Here is an 18,753-nt window from a genome sequence, read left to right as displayed (position 1 = left end):
GAGCATATTAAGACGGGCTCTGTTTTTCAGTACAAGTGGGGTCCTACAGCAGAATCTTTGCAGTGTATCCCTAATCCATGCACAGAGTGTTCCTCTTCAGAAGTCCAGGTGGCCTCAGGCAAGAGCCTTTCCTGCTGTTCAGGCTTCTTCAGAAGAGAGGTTTTCCTGTGAATGACAGTGGGGTAAGGTACATCTCTGGAGACTGATGGGAAGCAGGCCCATGCAGAGCTTGTCTGAGGCCCAGGGTGGGAATTTTGTTAGAATGAAGTTATAAACTCAAAACAAAAAAACAGCCAGTCCCTATCAGGGTCCCCCTATTAGCTTAGCCTTCCGAGGCCTGAGACAAGTGTACCCAGCTGCCCCCCGCCCCTTTGCATGGGAAGAGTTCTTCCTCTTCTCCATTCTTCTCTCCTGAAACATCCCGCTTTACCGCAAGTAGGTATGGGGGAGAATTTTCAATTCTGTATGCATTTAAAAGCAAACCTACTTAATTTACATTTTCTTTTTTTCTTTTTTGAATATTTTTTATTAAGAATTTCAACATAGCAATTTATCAAAAACACATAATCTTCATTTCCCCCCATTCCCCCCTCCCCGAGAAAAAAAAGCCCAACCTTCCCAACCCACCCCAGACTTCCCTCAGCTCCTCTCTCTGGTTTTTCAGCACATGTTATTCTCTGCATATTATAAAATTGTAAAGATCCTTAATTTATCTATCTATATGTTACCAATAAAAAGTTTGTGTATGTTTATTCAAAACCTGCCAAGGAGTCCAGTTCATTTTGTTGTTTCTTTAAGTACTTTGTAAAAGGTTCCCATTCTTTAAAGTCACAGTTGTCCTTATCACGTAGTTTGTGTCTCAATTTTGCCAATTCCGCACAGTCCATCAGTTTCTCTTGCCACAGTTCTTTGGTCGGGATTTCTTCGTTCTTCCATCCTCGTGCTATTAAGACTCTTGCTGCCGTTGTCGCGTACATGAAGATGTTTTTCAATTTCCTTGGCAGGTCTTTTCCTACAATCCCTAACAAAAACACTTCAGGCTTTTTTACAAATGTCAATTGGAACATTTTCTTCAACTCATTGTATATCATTTCCCATATTTTTTTGATTTTACTACAATCCCACCACATATGGTAAAATACTTAATTTCCATTTTCTGAAACTCTGCCAATTGAAGCCATTTTTCTAAATTGTCACTTCTCTGAATTTTGCAAGGTACTTCTCCAGCCAGGGTATAACTTTCATATACTAGTTAGGGTGGTCCAACTTTTCATACCAAGTGGGCTTCAAGAGTGCTTTGACATGGAACCACCCCGTGCTAGGATATAACTGATTAAAAGTGCATAAAATAGTGAAAATGAAAGATTTGCTACTTCCGAAATGTAAGAAGGACAAGTTTTTTTAATATCATAGGATTTGTTTTGCTAGCCCTAACTCCCATCCGCTTTCTGGATACCCTTATAAACTGTAAGAAGCATGAGGTCAATTCATTCTTTTCCCTCTTCCTCCATAGATCTAGAGCACTCTTCAGCAGTCATGCCTTATCCCAAAGAATCCTGATAACTATAGTTTATGGAGGGTGCTATGAATTGTTGAGTGACTCCTCAGAGAAGAGAACATTTTGTTCCTTTCTCACCTGCTTGCAACCATAGCATTAACTGATAGACTCACACAAGCTGTCCAAAATCTAGTTATTTTAGACACCTTTTTTCCTCTCTGCGATAGAGCTGTTGCTTTTAGAAAACAGCAGAAAAACCCAGGAATTTAGTATGGCTGTGATTGGGCAGTTATATATCCTCTAGGTCTGGGCAATGTCCAGGGCCGACAGTATATTGTAGGTGCGGCTTGCCTGCCAATTTTGTTTTTTAATAACTTTATGTTATTATGTTATTATGCTAGGTACTGCCTTACCTCTGCTGCTTGGTTTTTAATGGAACGTTGGCAGCTACCTCGTGTGTGTGTGTGTGTGTGTGTGTGTGTGTGTGTGTGTTTGGTTTCATATAAAACTTTCAGTCTCCGCCATTTTGACAGTATTTCAGATGGAGCAACTAATGGAATGTTTAGGAGTATAATAAACAAACTTATGGGCAGGATATTTATTTTACAGTAGATTTTCTCCCATACCATGAGAGAGAGAAGAAATTCCAAAATTCCAGTTCTTTCTCCTACTCATGAAATAGCAATAGTAATCAATCAATCAATCAATCAATCATTCTTTACTCTATCTTCCAATTTATTTGTAACTCATATTCCCAAATATTTAATTCTATGTTCATTTCTCCATGGTATTTTGGTTATCCCTTGAACATCTTTTAAATTTTCATTCAAAACATTATAATGTAGCCACTGTGCTATCTTATAATTTATTTTATAGCCTGATATTTCGCTGTAACTAGATAATAACCTTATGACTTATTTATAAGATTTCTGGGAGTGAGACACAGGGATTATATTAGTATCCAAAGAGCCATATTGGATCCTATGAATGTGTATGCTTTCTGTTATTGCTATAGCCCAAGGTTAAATGATCAGAAGGTCTGCAGTTCGAATCCCCGCAATGGGGTGAGCTCCCGTTGTTCGGTCCCAGCTCCTGCCCACCTAGCAATTCGAAAGCACGTCAAAGTGCATGTAGATAAATAGGTACCACTCCAGCGGGAAAATAAACGGCGTTTCTGTGTGCTACTCTGGTTCGCCAGAAGCGGCTTAGTCATGCTAGCCACATGACCTGGAAGCTGTACGTGAACAAACACCGGCTCCCTCGGCCTATAGAGCGAGATGAGCGCGCAACCCCAGAGTCGTCTGTGACTGGACCTAACGGTCAGGGGTACCTTTACGGATAAATGACAGTAGCAAAGAGCAGAGGGTATAAAGGGCATCACTGTCTAGTTCCTCTAGATAAATTTCTTTACAAACCTATATACAACTGCATTCTGAGGGGCTCCCATTAATATGTAGAAACATTTAGCTTATTTTTGGATTGTCCTCTTAAAAACTGATACGTATTCAATCACCTGTTAATTATCAAAGATACTGTAATGATACTAAGGGCATCACATTTGTCTGCAATCTACTTGTTTCTTATTTATAGGACTCCATTTTATATTACTGGGATGTAGTTACAGTGCAACCAGTCAGGAGTATGGGAAGTACCTGTGAAAAATGTCAATATTTTCAACATCTCAGTCCTATACACATTTACCTGAAAATAAGTTCCACTGAACTCCATAAGTAAACAACTAAGGATGCGGAAGAAATTTGATTCAGTTCACATTCAAAGGTGAATCTATCAAATTCACACTTTCTGAAATATGTGAACCAAAGCACAGCTATCCTTCAAAATTCACATTTCCAAATTTCACGATACAGTTCTCATACAAACAGTGTTTAGAATTATGCACATATCAGGGGAAGTGTGTGTAAAAAGAAATATATTAGTCAAAATGACATACAAATTCCCTGCACAAATCTGTACATTGGTTAAAATTGCATGCAAAATGTCTTTATGAGGGGAAGATTTTTTAATAAATAAATAAATCACAAATTGCTGCAGAAATGTGGAGAATTAGATTTTAGACTGGAGAAACTGAGGTAACCAAAATCAACAGATCCTTTCATCGCTAACTGACAGCACTAAACCTGTTGTTAATGCTACTTGCTTGTAAATAAGGTATTGTTCAATTTTTCATTACAATTAGAATTATTTCATTTTTAAGGCAAATATTTGAAACTGAGAAGTGCTTCAAATTCTGGCTTGGATTTCACTCCTATATTGAAATACTTTTGATGGCAACGAATTCCAGAAGAGCATCCATGTTATTCTGCTGCAACACAAATGGACAACAGGTCTGTGCCACAGGACTTTTTATTGTTTCTGCAATACTTTTGGTGCCTTGTGCATTAAAGGCATTGACAGTAGCCTGGCTTTTTGTGTTTTTTAAAACTGTTGATTCCCGGATTTCGCCTCCACTAGACTATCATCTATGAAGAAACACTTATACCACCATTATCTCCAACTGTATTGAATTTGTAGCTCCACTCTAATGCAGTTATGGCCCTGCTAATGCAACCTTGCAAGAACAGATGTTTGGACCAGGATAGCTTCAAGGGTTTTTCATAATGTTCTTTTAGACAGGCTCCTGCCATTGATGAAGTCTGAAAAATGTTAGTTGTCAGAGACTGTGCTAGCAAAGCAGGATATATTACATATATTTGTAACCTTCGGAGGGTGTGCGTGGTTGCTGAGGGTGCAAAACCGAGGGAATCTGTGGGGTCACATAGGGTCCCCATCCACACTCAAAATCCTTCACCCTTTTTCAATAATAATAATAACCCAGCTATAATTTCCAGTTCCCAGGACTCCAGTAGGCTGCTTGTGTGCTTTAAATGTGTAGTGTGTGTAGCCATGGTGGTACATGTAAGAGTTCTAGCAGTGGAGGGGAGTGACCACATGGTAGGCCCAATGTTGTAGGGAAGGAAACTGTTCTGACTGAAAGCCCGCTGTTTGGATTTGGGCAGAAAAAAAGAGAGAGAGAAGAGAAAGCAGCAAGCTCCTATTTCAAGCTCAGCGGTGAAGAGCTAGTAATTTGAGTCAATGGTGCTGTCAGGACAGCACTCTGGAGCAGAAGTCAAGGGACTCACACAGCAGAATCAACAGCAAATGCAACAGGGCCTACTGAACCCCCATTCTGATGGAAGTGAAGTAAAACACAGGGACGGCTGTAAAGTCTGGGCCTACAAATTACTCAACAGCACCACAGAGTAGGGCACAATAGAAAGGGGATGACAGTGTTGCTCTTCTTTACTTAAAGAAGCTTCATGCCTTCCTTTGGGCCGCATTAGCAATTTAGAATCTTTGTTTCAGTGCCTCAAAAGTGTTACGTTTTGTTCCGAACTGTTGTGGTGGTGATCCATAGCCCTCCATTTTCCCACCTCCCTGGCAGCACCAACCCCTATTAACTCTTCACATTTAATGTGGGGTGCAGATTTCATTCTCTGCTCTCTTGGGCACATAAACAAATGGAGGAGATAGAGAGAGGAAGGGTCTTTTGAACTCTGCTGCTATTGGCATTACTGGAAGGGTGGAATGGATGGGAATTCTGACCAGAATCCCCTTTTGTCCTGGGTTGGGGCAACAACAGCAGAAAAGCAAGGGGGAAGAAGGGATAGACAGTACTTCACGTTCTCCCATACAGTGGTACCTCGGGTTAAGTACTTAATTCGTTCCGGAGGTCTGTTCTTAACCTGAAACTGTTCTTAACCTGAAGCACCACTTTAGCTAATAGGGCCTCCTGCTGCCGCCGCGCCGCTGGAGCACGATTTCTGTTCTCATCCTGAAGCAAAGTTCTTAACCCAAGGTACTATTTCAGAGTTAGTGGAGTCTGTAACCTGAAGCGTATGTGACCCGAGGTACCACTGTACTTGTTTTAATTCCAAACCTGCTGGCCACATTGAGGAGCTGCTACTGAGCTAGTCCAAGCTAGTACTGCACTAAAAAAAACTGAGGGCGGGATTCACTTCAGTAGATGCCCTGTGCAAGGACTCCCTGTTGCACAGTGGGACTTCCTCACCTCCTTTCCCATCCCCTGGCCCCCCAAATTGGTTTGAGGGGGTTCAGGAGAACCTCCAGAACAGCACATGGGGCAGGAGAGAAGGAATTATTCAATCTGGCAAGTTGAAAAAGTCTTACTGATGGAACGTTTAACATAGCACAGTGTTGAATTTCCTCCTTTATTTTAAAATATTTTCTTATTTGAGAAGAGTATCGTACCCTTAATTCTTGCACTTGTACAAAAGTGGTCTCTTCATGCCCTGTAGGTTGTGAGGGAACTCCAACTCTGAGCCAACCACTGAATGGGAAGATGGATTTAGCAGAGGGACAAATCTCTCCTTCAGCAATTGCTTATAGGCCCCCACATATTTTTAAAGAAGCAGTTGACAATTTAAACCATTATGTAACTGCTTAGATTAAAAAGAAGGTAGGAAATTGCTTCCAAAGCACCCATGGCTCTTTAAGTGGGGCGAGGGGAAGGGTGAGCAACAAATTGAATCCATTATAGCATTACGCTCCACATTCAGCATTGTTATCGGAAGTCATTATGCTATTAGGATAACTGGTTTGAATTGGATCATTTGGATTTAAGGTATACCTTGGTTCCCAGTTCATCCGGCATCATCTGGTTGTAACTTCAATTTGTGGCTGCAAAGGAAGGACTCAAGGTTTCTCTCCAAGTTGTTCAGGGTGGTATACAAAAACGGATGCATTTGGATTTTGCCTGCAAAGGAAGATTATGGGCTCATCTAGACTTCCTTTCGTGCTGTGTTTCTAGGCACAGGTCCACGTTTTCAAGCTCCGTGTCTGAGAGTTTTCTTTCTTGTTTTTTGTCATGACACTTTCCCCAGGAAAGCCTGTGTTTTACCATTGAATTGGAGCCAAGCGCAGTCGGGTTTTCCAAGGATTGCCATTTGCTCTGATTCAGTGGTAAAATGTGGGTTTTTCCAGGGAAAGCACTAGGATGAGAAACAAAAACTGCTCAGACATGGAGCCTTAAAGCACGGGCCTGTTCCTGGAAAGCATGTCGCAAAAGGAAGTCTGCATGAGCCCTTAGAGTACACTTCTGATTCTTCCTTTTTACAGCCACCCTGCCTTGAACTTTCCCATGTCTGAAATCATGTGGGTATGGCTTGCTAAAAATGGATTTGCAGGCCTGATTAGGCCAGAGGTTCTGCACCACTACACTAAATTGTGGTTTAGCATTATGTTCAAACAAATACATGATGTGGTCTCATCCGTGAATCACATGGGTTGGATGGCTGATCTTGTTACTTCCACTGCCAATATTGCCAGAGCAGACTGAACCCCATGGAAGCTGCCCTTGTCACAATGCAGTGGGAAAATTAGAGCATAAATCTCCCTTTCCCTCAAGGAACTGTGCAGACACATCAAGTTATTTATTAAGGAGCCTTCACATAGTGAGTCATGGGCACTCGGATTCATGGCAGGTATCAAGAAGTGGCCTATGCTGGCCATATAGAGCCATTCACTTTGAGAACCTTGGCTTGTGTTACTGAGCAATAGTCACTTTATAATTTGAGATGAATCATAACATCAAGGCACACTGACTCTCGCAACAAGTACGTAAGACATTCACCGGTAATTTTGTTCTGCCTCCTCCTCCTCTCTCTTACAGAGCCCTTCTGTCTTTCATACTTGAAAGATGAACCAGGCTCTTCACCACAGGGGTTGCTATCAAGAACGAACGTCTAGCAAAATTGAGCCTTCAGCCTCTCTGCCTTCAAGCAGTAGTGCATGTACTTTGCATGCAAAAAGTCCTAAGTTTAATCCCCATCATGTCCAGGTATGTTCCAGTCAAGAGTCCTGTTAGTCAACATGCACAGTACTGAGGTAGATGGACCAGTGATGTGACTCAGCATAAAGCATCTTCCTAAGTATCACTCATCACAAAGACATTTTGATGCCTTCTGAATAGTGGAGTATTTGATCTGGGCTGGTCTTTCGCAATAGTGTCTTCCTATGGAAATTAAAAGCAGGTTAATGAGTCAGGCAGATCAAGGTTTCCCGAGGAGCTGCTTTCAGCAGTTGACGCAGAGGAGGAGGCTGGGTAAGTGTTGATACTAAGCCTTCTTACATTTTGAGGCATATATGAGTGGGTTACAAAACAAATTACTAATCTAGGCTGAGACTTCACAGGGCTGATTGTTCAAGAAATGCTGCCGCGTTCTTGGTATGTGGGCTGGAAATGTCCCCTGACTGAAACCCTGGAGAGCTGCTGCCAATCAGTGTCAGCAACAATGAGATAGATCTGACTCAGTATAAGGCAATTTTCTATGTTCTTAATAAACTTTGGGAGCTATAATAATAATAATAGCAGAGGTGATGGTGATGGATGAATATTATGTGAGGGTTCTCTGCTCGCCTTCTATTTAGATGAGGTAGTCCAGGTTCACCCAGTTTGAAGTTTGATACTCCAACTACTTGCAACAAGCTTCCTATCTCATCCTAACACTATTTTAATGAAGGGAACCTACATGAAGTATCATTTTATAATAATTGCTCTCTTCCTCCCTCTGAAGTCTCCTTCTCTGTATTATATTCATGCACACATTTTATGTGAGCTCTACTTAACCACATAAATATGAAATGCCAGATAGAGTTTATTACATATTGCTTAAGCAGGCCTGGGATGAAATCTCTCGTTATTTGTGCCCCTTTATGCTGTTCATGTATGCATCTTTTGACCTTTTGTGGGTGGTGTTTTCCATTCCTTTCCCCTTTTTTGTGATACATGTACATATCCTCCAACTTATCAAAATAGGGATGCTTGTTTTTTGTCCCTGAGCTCTTGCAGGAGCCAGATCACTCAAGCGAGAGCGTTGGACCAAAAGCAGGACATTCTGGGATAGAATCGGAAGTCAGGATGGCTTCTGTAATTCTGGGGTGTCTCACTTAAAATTGGATGTTTGGGGGATATGCATGTGGCCACCCTGTGCATGTATGCAACTTTCCACTGGAGTAAATAAAAGTTTAAATATGAACATTTAGTACCGACTCAAGCTTGCCAGCCTACTGATTTTAGCTGGTTAGGCATATACTTTACTGTATATGTATGTGACCTAATTATAGTATACCGGTTTTGCTTACAATTTGCTTACAAAAGCATACTTGAAAATATTATGAATAGTTCCATAAAACGTCACAGGCTAGTAGACCTGTTCTGACAATGCATACTCTTTAAGCAAACTGCATGATTTTAAAAACTACTTACTTCCAACTATGAATGCTCAGCACTATAGCCCTAAGGGATACCGCCTACAAAACAAACAAACAAACAAACAAACAACGAAGGAAGGAAGACAAACTGTAATCTCTATGGAAGGTAACTTTTTCTTGAAAACAGACTATTAAAGGTATAATCCTATATTTTGGGAGTAAGCCACATTGAATTCTGAGTAAACATGCATAGTATTGTGCCTTAAGATATTTATGTTCTTTAGAAAATTAAAGCCTTGTTTTCTCCCAGTTGTAAACCTGTGTCTCAACTGTACCAGTTCTGTGGGACATTCCCCCCCACCCCCCACAAAAACAATCCTTTAAATAGAAAACCAGCTGGGCTAAAACCTTTATCTTTGTGTGTGTTTAGGGATTTAAAAATATATACCATTGGTGTGTTTGAAGGAATATTATGATATGCAAGTTCCCTGCTGTAGTCTACAACTCACTAATAGGGATGCCCAACACTGCAGTCCAATACATGTCAATGCAGAAATAAGTTCATGGAGTTCATGGGGCTTATCCAGGTAAGTGGGTACAGGATTGCAGCCTTAATCAGCCAGTGCACATACTGTAGTTTCACACAAACATTAATTCTGTTTTTCCTGTGCATTATTTAAAAAACTGAAGTTGTTTCCATTATCATCTAAATATAATGAGTTTCCTTACTAACTGAAGGCAAGTAGAAATTCAAACTTGCTTTAGAGTCCACAAGATGGCAGGCTACTGCAGCATAAGCCTTTGAGCATAGCAGGGAGGGGGAGAGAAGCTTTTTAGTTTGAAATTCAGAGGCAAGATAAATGCTACTTCAGATTAAAAAAAATTCTTAAGTGACTTTTGTATTGGAAGGAAGCCTTATATCATTTGGCCAAGGTATTCTTTTTAAAAAGAATGTAAAGCTCCCGCTGAGAGATAAAGCACATTTTGCTTTTTGTCCTGAGCACTGTATCTAATATCTGCTGTTAGTATGAGCTATGCCATTACAGAAATGTCACCACTTCCTTAAAGAACTTGGGGGGGGGGGAGAGTGGGAGCAAGGAATGGCCAAAGGAACAGCACACATGCCAGAAGAGAAAGTTAAAATACACACTATCAACTAAGTACTTTTTGTAGCCTATGTAGTTGAACATAAGACTACAGGATCCCTGTTGGATCAGAACAATGGTCCAATTATTCCAGAATTCTGTTTCCGTTGTGGCCAAGTGGGAAAGGCTATGGGAAGCCCACAAACAGGGCATGAATGCAAAAGCCCTCTGTTGTTTGCATTTCCCTGCAACTGGTATTCAGAGGCCCACTGCCTCAGAGACATTATATAACTATTGCAGTCACTGATTTCTTTATCCTCTATGAATTTATCTAAGCTCTTCTAAAAGCCATTTAAGTTGGTGGCTCTCACTGCATCTTGTGGCAGTGAATTCTATGGTTTAACTGTGCACTAAATCTGGATGACATTCAGAATATAAGAAGAGCCTGCTGGATCAGCCCAGTGGCCCATCTTAGTCCAGCATCCTGTTCTCACAGTGGCCAACCAGACACCTATGGGAATCCAGGAAGCAGGACCTGAATTCAACAGCACTGTCCTGAGGCTTCCAGCCACTGGTATTCAGAAGCGTATCTTCGAGAATGGAGATAGAACAAAGCCATGGATTTGTCTGTCCCGAATCTTTCAATAAAAGGTTCAGAGAATGTACTGAATCTGGCAGGAGGCTGACTTTCACAGTAAGGTCTTCACATGTGGCCTCTTGACATGTAAGCGGATCACTGGAAAGAGTGTCTGGAGATGTAAAATACAACTGGGTGGTGTTTTTCTCTAACATTCAAATGATCTCATTCAGCGCAAATGAGCCCAATAGAGCTCAAGTGCAGGTATTTTGTCTCTTAGCATGGCAGAAGACGCACATCTACAGCAGTCGTATCTTCCTGCAAGTTTCACTTCAGATCTTACAAATAGGCACTGCTGGTTTGTGTATGAGAAACTGCACATCTAGCTGGCATTGCTTCTGTAATGTCTGAAAATTATCTTTGGCACACACCCCTTTTCACCATGTCGGGTCGTTTGCAAGTCTCTGTGAACTTTGCCCTCTAAAACTAACCACTATGTTATGGTTTGAAAGATCTTTATTATTATTCTTTGTGCCAAGAATTGATAAAGAGTCAAGAACCACTGATCTTGGCTCCTTTGAAACATATATTTGCTCCTGAAATATGTAAGGAAGCCAGAGGTTTTTAATGAGCTTGGAGGTTAGCATCCCAGGACAACCCAACTGGGTCAATAGGCCTTCAAGGCAGTTCATGGTCTGTGTGTATGCAAGGACAGAGAAACCATGTGCCACACCACCACGAAGTGTGCATTGTGATGGTGGGTGGGGGAGAGACATGTACATAGATTGCTGAAATCCTTCCAGTTCAAGAAAGGCATGAAACAATCACAGGAATTGTCCATAATATACATACAAACTTGCCCTGGTTGTTGGTGGCATCTGTCTGTCTTGGGAGACAATGGAGGAGTACGCCTTTGGGGATGTAGTCATGTTACATCATGTTTAGGGAGGAGGGTGCACACACACACACACACACACACACATAAGTGTGCCCCTTGCTGTATTTGCACATGGACAAACAATAGAAGACTTATACCTGCTGCTCATGTAAAACCTTGCATTCATAACAAAGCTCCGGGAAATTAAGATACTTCCAAACCAGAATCTCCCATCAAGGTGCTAATCTTTTACTTCATCCCTACTTCATAACTGCATTTCAGTTTTGAATGTAATGAGTCACTTCAAGTGTAAATTCATTTCAGTGTCTTACCAAGAAAAAAAAACATGGCTTAGCCTTGAGCCAAGGGGCTAATTCTCAGAAATTGTTTTCAATGTCCAGGGCTTAGCTTCAAAACATATGAGGGAAAAATACAGAGTCATGTTCATATTGTTTTTCCTCACTATTGAATGAACCGGAAAACCTTCCTTCTTGTGAGTACATGACAGACTGTGTAATGACCAAGCAAACCTGAGTTCTGTCACCTGTCAGTTTTACTAATTATGCATAAAGAGAGTTAAAAGCATATATTGTAGCAAGGGGTGGTTGAAGTAACCATGCCAGCTAGTCTATCTAACTAAGCTGGTGAGATTTCGCTGTTTCTGACCCCCCAAATATAGTATCAGGTTTTGCATGGTGCCTGAAACAAAACCCAGTGAAGCCTTTTGAAAGGGCATGGGGGTGAGCAGGCCCAAACAGAGGCAGCGGGTAGGGGAGCCAATTGGCATGGGCCTATGATTTTCAGGAGGCCTACTCTGAGTCCCTTTGGTAGGATATTGTAAAGAGAGTCAAGGGGGAATCTTTTAACACAACATATTAATATTTTAAAGAAGATACATAAAACATTAATACAAGATAAAATATAGATAAGTAAAAGCAGAAATGGGGCCTTTATTTCCCATCTGGCCTGGGCCTGTTACCAGCTTTGCATGGCCCTGAGGGTGAGGGCACAAATGTTCTCTACCCAATAAGCTCTTTCCAGCTGTGGGTGCAGAAAAGGTACCAAAAGGGTGCAAATGAAGCATCAGAATAAAAATCCTGAAATGTCCTTCACAGAAAGCAATCAACATTAGACCACTCTTTTTGAAGCCATTTCTTGGATAAATAACACTGATGGCTCTGTTAATGCTTTTGGCCTCTGCTATTTTGAGCTGCGGAAGACAAAATGCATGAACACATGGTGTGCCAGTGAGGGAGGTCCTGACCCTGAACTACTTAGTGGCACAACTATAGCAGCACGACCTGCAAAAGTTGATCATGTTGGCGGCAGCACACAAGTTTCATCCTGATAACCATAGTTTTTACACAAATAGAAACTTCTTTGAGGGGGCGGGATTAGATGCAAAGAATCAGTCTGGAAAGAAAATTGGTTGTCCTTTATTTTTATGCTTATAGATTTGGGTGAAAACAGTTGTTTATGAAATCAGGATTTGGGACCCTGAGTCTCATCCAGCTCTAGTTGCACACAACTGAGTGGAACAATTAGTGGCTCTGGACAAACTGCACACATATTGATTTTAATGCTTAGTAGTACCTCTTAGCATATTGTCAGGTACATTGATCTTAATAGATGTGTGTACATCACTAAATGTCTCATCACTTCCTCGTTAAGTAGCTAAATGTGTGTGAACCTTCTGCTGAAAAGTGATCTGCCTGAGAGTTCGCCCAAAGGGCTGTTTGTGGGGTTTTATTTGTGCTGGTAGTGTTGTATATGCAGCCCACCACTAAACGCTGCAGTCACCAAACATACAGTGGTGCCCCGCAAGACGAACGCCTCGCAAGACGAAAAACCCGCTAGACGAAAGGGTTTTTCTGTTTTGGAGGCGCTTCGCAAAACGAATTTCCCTATGGGGTTGCTTCACAAGACGAAAAAATCTTGCGTCCCCCAGCGGTTTTTTTTTTGCTTTTTTTGCCCTTTTCCTAAGCCGCTAAGCCGCTTATCAGCTGTTCCGCTGATAAGCCGCTTAACAGCTGATCGCTGGAAGCCGCTTGACAGCTCTAGCACTAATCCGCTAAGCTGTCAATGGGCTTGCTTCGCAAGACGAAAAAACCGCTAGACGAAGAGAATCGCGGAACGGATTAATTTCGCCTAGCGAGGCACCACTGTATATGTGTGATTACCTAAGGAGGAAAAGCAAGTGGAAATCCCTCCCCTGCAAGCCAGTGGGCACAATAACAACAGCCATGTTATTTTAGCACCTGAGGCAGAAAATCCCACGGGTACCTTTGTTGACTGACAGGCCTACTTGTCATTATTTGCAGGACTCAAGCGTTAAGGAAAGAAGACTCTGCCTTCTTCAAAAGGTAATCTGAACATCCATTTTAAATCATTGTTAACCATTTCAGTTTGGCTTTTTATTTGCTTTTCCATGCATTCGAAAAGTGCTGAAGTTTTCTTGTAATTCGTTATACAGAGAATGGGTTTGCTGCTATAAAACAAAAGCACTCAGATTGTTAAATTTGTCATCATCTTTCTCTCAACTGAGAGCTGGAACCATGGGTGGGAGTTTTGCTGTCAAGGCAGGATGAACCACCCACTCTTTCTGCAGATATTTGGATGGTATTTTAACCTTTAAAGCTAAGCTGCTAAGTGACATTGTTTGAAAAGAGGTAGCCTTTCTGTTTCTGTTTTTTGTGTTGTTGTTTTTAAACTAGGGCACTAAAAAGAGGTTCACATTTCTCAGGTGTGCAGCTTCTCATGCCACAACTCTGCCTGAGTAAGGAAAGACTTCACCTGATCACCTGGCTTTTGCGAGCTCTAAAAGAGGCTGAAGCTGTTCCTCTCCTTTTGGGAACACACCTTTAATTAAAGAACACGTATAATTGCTGGAATATAACCCTAATGCATTCTGAGCTTGCATTTACCTTATGGTGTTGGAAAAGAGGCTAGAGCTAATGAAAAACAGGTGCATATGAATTTATCTCAAATCAAGGGGCCTTATGCACTCAATTAACAGCTCTAGTGGAGGGATAGGGAAGCATTTTCCAGCCAGTATTTTTGTTGATTTCTGGGCAATATGGCAGGGGTGGGGGGCAGGTACATGCCAGTGGTGAGAGAGAGAAAGTGGATAGAGCAAGTAATGTGAATTTTAGCTTGGCAAAGTACGCTAATTTCTACACACACTCACATACCCACCTCTGTAAAGCATTATCAGAATTATGGGCGACATGCCAGCCAGACACAAACACCCCAAAAGGATGCATGAAAATGAATGTAGCCTGGCACGAGTTCTGAAGGTAAGATGGAGAGGATCAGAGGGCCAACTTGGCACCCAGATCTGAGGTTCCCCATCAATTCAAAGAGTTGAGGATTTCAGTGGCATTTAAGAAGGTAAATGTTCTCTGGATTGCTCCCAATGTCTTTAGTCAGTTGCATTCTATAGCTGTTGCTCTCTGCTGCCACTGGGTGCCACTGGGTAGCAGAAGCATTAGAATCTGATACTATGCAGCAAACGTCCTGTCTTAGAAATGTCTGATCAACTACTATAAGTGTATTGGGAATGTCACCATTGTGCTGTTGGTGGATGTGGGGTTCACCGAAAGGCAAGTGACATGTGGCAAAAATATGTAAATACATATTTACAAAATACAAAAATATGTAAATACATAAGATCGTAAATATGTAGCCGCTTGAAACCTTCTAATTGCTGCACGCTTGGGCATCACTGCTCTTGCCCCATATTGTGGTCACTGAATTTCTTCACTGGGCTCCGTTTTGCAACTCTCCAGACACTTTGCGTCCCAAAAGTTAAACAAAGATTCCACACACAGAAGAGTACAAGGATGTTATTAAAATACAACCTCAACAGTAAACATTTTATTCACAAAAATAAATACAAAAGTACTCTGGCAAGTATTTTAAAGCATGAGCTCAAGAGATACCCCACAACTAAGAAATCGTGGTTCAAAGCCCAATTCAAGCCACAGTTTCGGCAGGAACAAAAACCCAGAACATTTTTACACTCAAATACCAAGGATAGTCAGACAGAGTGGCGTGAGAGGTTAACAAACCATAATTCTACAGACGTACAAAAGCAACGTGGTACTTTTTACTTATGCCACTCACAGGCCACAATTTGAAAAATATAGTTAGATTATCTATCATATAATCATATCTAGCTGCAAATGACCCGTAATAGTGAATAGCATATGTGAATTCAATCTGAGTTATTTTCTTGAAGGTTAACAGAAATGACTCATGGATGTATGGATGTTCCACCTGGATGTGTATTCAAGCGTAACCTGGATAAATAATTTATCACTCAGCAAAACTTACAACTATACTACCAAAGTTGTAAGAATCAACCCTGTTTTGCACTTAGCAGTGGCTGAGGTATATCGATAGGAAGGTGTTGGTTAAAAACTACCATTAGCACCTGTCCTGGATTCTTCCTGAACAAAAGCTATAAGTGCGGGTTTATGTGCAATTTGGGCACAGTACTACCCAATAACATGTGTCAGCATGCACTATGCTATAGAGTCTGTGGGCAGGACCCACTAATTCTGATGGGGTTCTCCTTGTCAACAGAAGGTATGTTACTCCTTCTGACTTTCCCTTCACATCCCTCTGTTCCTACAGCACCATGTGGTAGTGAACAGGCCTTCTACTTCAGGTTTTATAAGTAATATCAATAATCAGAGTTAATTAATACAGCTTGCTACTTTTTCACTTGAAAAAGTGTTGTAAGCTATGCTCCACGTTCATATAAACATATCACTCCTCTAATAAATATCTGCTACACAATGTGCGCATCACACACACTGTTGTTGAAAGTACTGGGAAGCTATTCATATGTTGCTCTCCAGGGCCAGTGTTCCACCAATTTAAATGACAAGAGTAAGAATCAAAGGATAATAATGATCATTTCTAAATACCTGTATAGATAGACCTGCATGGGCTTTGCTCACAGTGCGGCATTTAGCAGGTTGTAGGAGCTAGGATCATTTTGACAGCAACTGGGAGCATTTTGACAGCAAAATGTACGAAACATCCTCTTACCAACTCTGCTGCTAGAGCAATCCACAATGGTATGCAGTAAGCAAGGGTGATGCACAGAGCAGAGGTACCTGATGAGGAAATAGCTGTCATTGACTAAAACAAACCAGCTATGGCGATTAGCTATGGGTGAGGGCACTCCTTCTCCCAGCTCACTTCCACGGAGGACTGGGTGGAAACTATGCTTCACCTATGGTGGTTACCAAAGTGGTTCACCTATGGTGGTTACGCTTCACCTATCCATGTAATGCTCTGACTTTTACCAGATCGCAGATACTACCGTGTCAACCAAAGCACTGAGCTGCTGCTTGATTAGTCCTGTACCTAGGAAATGCAAAAGCACCCTAAGGCCATTGCAGTTTAATAAATCAGCATTGTGTTGGGAAGTGGGCCAATTTCGGCTGCCTGAGTACCTGCAATTGTCTTTATGGCATCAGAGTGCAACATGGAGTGCATGCAATAGCAGTAACCAGAAACATGAGAGCATTGGGGGTGGAGGGTGAGGAGGTAGCATACAAAGACTGCAAGTGATTGTCTTTGGGTCAGGATGTCTTCTGCTTTTTCAGGACAGGACTTTATCATGGATATCTTTGCATTCTTCCTATTATCTAGAACCCAAACATTTTCCCTAAACTTAGTTGCGGGGAGGGGGAATAGTGCTATGGAGAAACCACCAGTGATGTTCTGTTTACAATGAGAAAGGACCAGTGCTGGGATTGTGTATAAGGCCTCATTTTCTATTCCTAGCATAGCCTGGCTAAAACAGCTTCATGTAACAGATCAATAAAGGCTTTTGCTCAAAACCATGAAAGGTGCTGCCTGCCAGTATAGGCGGCCCTGGGCTAAATGAATCACTGACATGAACATAAAACATAGACCCTTATATTTTGACAGAACAGTGTAAAGTAGAAATAGCATCAGTGTAATGCTTAAAATTTCCCAGCCCCACCCCTCCGGTGTCTTTTTCATCTTTGTGTGGATAAACAGGGGAATATCAAGGGAGCACCTGTTCACTTCTAATCATATATCCAGTGTTTACATAACAGGAAAGAATTTGGGCAAAAAGCTGTGCATCTTGACCAAATTTACTGTGAGCATCAATACATGTACATCAGCCAAAGCAAATTTGGTTCTGCCTACCTAATCGTATCTCCCTCTTGGGACCTAGAGGAACATTTTACTGGTGACCTACATACATTCTAGTTCTTAGAATTTACAGATATTGTACAATAAGTGGACTGGGATAATGATAAAAACTTGCATGATGCAAATTCCTTGTCTTTTTATATTGGTCCATGAAGGTAAAAAGTATTCATATTTATTGGAACTGTTTATTTTCATGTCCTCTTGAATGTCCCAGGGCAATTCCGACTGGTGAGGCTGTATTTTGTTATTCACCTCCACCGCTCTCCAGGCAATTTGAACACTGAGATTTTACAAGTCTCATTACAGTGCTCTAAAGTAATGGAAATACTGAGAAAACAGACCATAGATTGAAGAATCACAAAAAGCAATCGTAAAATGAAGCATTATATAAGAGTTGCCCAGGCTTCTAATCTTCACTGTCGAAGGCCTTATTCCTAGGCATCATTAGCGTTAGCTACAGTAATTACTAAAGATTAGGCTGGGGCATAGATAGAACAGAGCAGATGGTAGATGCAGAATATGCAGATGTTGCCTCTTTTATAGGAGTTTATAGGAGTGCAAGACTGAATGTCATTTTGAGATTTTAATAGCAATTCTAGATAGTATATGTATGCACTCTGCTTGTCTATGTCACTGAAACTAAGACAAAGAATAAAGCTCCTGAAAACTTGGGAAATTTCTCTTCGTTGGTTACAGTTAAAAACATGAACCTATTTTTTTATAACTACTTAAAGAGCAGCAACTACCTGTGATTTTGCCTAGAATTGTGTGTATACTTTAGAAGTGGGTCACTACATCCTCCTAACCTGAATTTCAAAGTACGACAATTAGCTAAGCAGTATGAACAAACAGTAAGGCACAGCATTCAGAGTTCAGAGGCACAGCAAATAGAAAAGTTAAGGTGCTAATCAAGATTAGAGCTATGGTGAAAGAGCTGAGTGTTTTTTTGTTTTGCCTTGCTAACTCATCGTGGTAATGCTTCTTGCTTACAAAACCAACAAGAGTTTTCCCATACATTCAGATAAAACAGCAGGCCACTGATAAAACCAAACACACAATTCCTCCAGGGCTGATTTTGTTCCATGTACTGTACATTCATTAGACAGGTAGCAACTGTGGGTTCAGCTTCAGAAATTATGTAATAGATTTCAGTCTGCAGTGCTTTTGATACCTAAAATTAAGCTGAATGGTGAAATAGTTACAAATTATTGCCTTTTCTTACTAGGAAAGCTGTGGCTTGGTCCGGTCCTGTTACCAGAATCTTTGAAATGGACTAGGGTTGCTA

The 18,753-nt window shown here is 41.2% G+C and overlaps 2 long non-coding RNA genes across 6 annotated transcripts in view; one reads left to right on the top strand and one right to left on the bottom strand.

Moving 5' to 3' along the window:
- The window catches only part of LOC310846498, a 63,869-nt gene that overhangs the window by 6,367 nt on the left and 38,749 nt on the right, over positions 1-18,753 (top strand). For 2 of the 4 annotated variants that reach the window (XR_014565346.1, XR_014565348.1), the window contains exons 4-6: positions 3,714-3,843; positions 7,188-7,355; positions 13,589-13,630. This is a non-coding gene — a long non-coding RNA (uncharacterized lncRNA). Of the gene's footprint in view, positions 1-30; positions 188-3,713; positions 3,844-7,187; positions 7,356-13,588; positions 13,631-18,753 lie in introns of all 4 variants that reach the window. The other 2 variants (XR_014565349.1, XR_014565347.1) reach the window with 2 other exon arrangements.
- Positions 3,858-18,746, bottom strand: LOC310846505. 2 transcript variants are annotated; one of them, XR_014565360.1, is made up of 4 exons: positions 16,586-18,746; positions 7,149-7,529; positions 6,147-6,272; positions 3,858-4,152 (listed from the first exon to the last, which is right to left on the bottom strand). It is a non-coding gene; the product is annotated as an uncharacterized lncRNA (long non-coding RNA). The 2 variants fall into 2 exon arrangements; XR_014565361.1 differs by lacking the exon at positions 16,586-18,746 and adding an exon at positions 14,463-14,594.

This window comes from Podarcis gaigeae (assembly GCF_964106915.1).
Source record: "Podarcis gaigeae genome assembly, chromosome: 6".
Lineage (NCBI taxonomy): Eukaryota > Metazoa > Chordata > Lepidosauria > Squamata > Lacertidae > Podarcis > Podarcis gaigeae.
The sequence above is the reverse complement of the archived record's forward strand: the minus strand, read 5'-3'. Positions and strand labels throughout refer to the sequence as shown.